Below are 264 nucleotides of genomic sequence, written 5' to 3'. Positions count from 1 at the left end.
TTCTGAAAGAGATGGGAATACCAGACCACCTGATCTGCCTCTTGAGAAATCTGTATGCAGGTCAGGAAGCAACAGTTAGAACTGGACATGGAACAACAGACTGGTTCCAAATAGGAAAAGGAGTACGTCAAGGCTGTATATTGTCACCCTGCTCATTTAACTTCTATGCAGAGTACATCATGAGAAACTCTGGATTGGAAGAAACACAAGCTGGAATCAAGACTGCCGGGAGAAATATCAATCACCTCAGATATGCAGATGATA

Source organism: Bison bison, unplaced genomic scaffold (genome assembly GCF_000754665.1).
Source record: "Bison bison bison isolate TAMUID 2011002044 unplaced genomic scaffold, Bison_UMD1.0 scf7180017864376, whole genome shotgun sequence".
Classification (NCBI taxonomy): Eukaryota; Metazoa; Chordata; class Mammalia; order Artiodactyla; family Bovidae; genus Bison; species Bison bison.
This window is presented reverse-complemented; position numbering follows the sequence as displayed.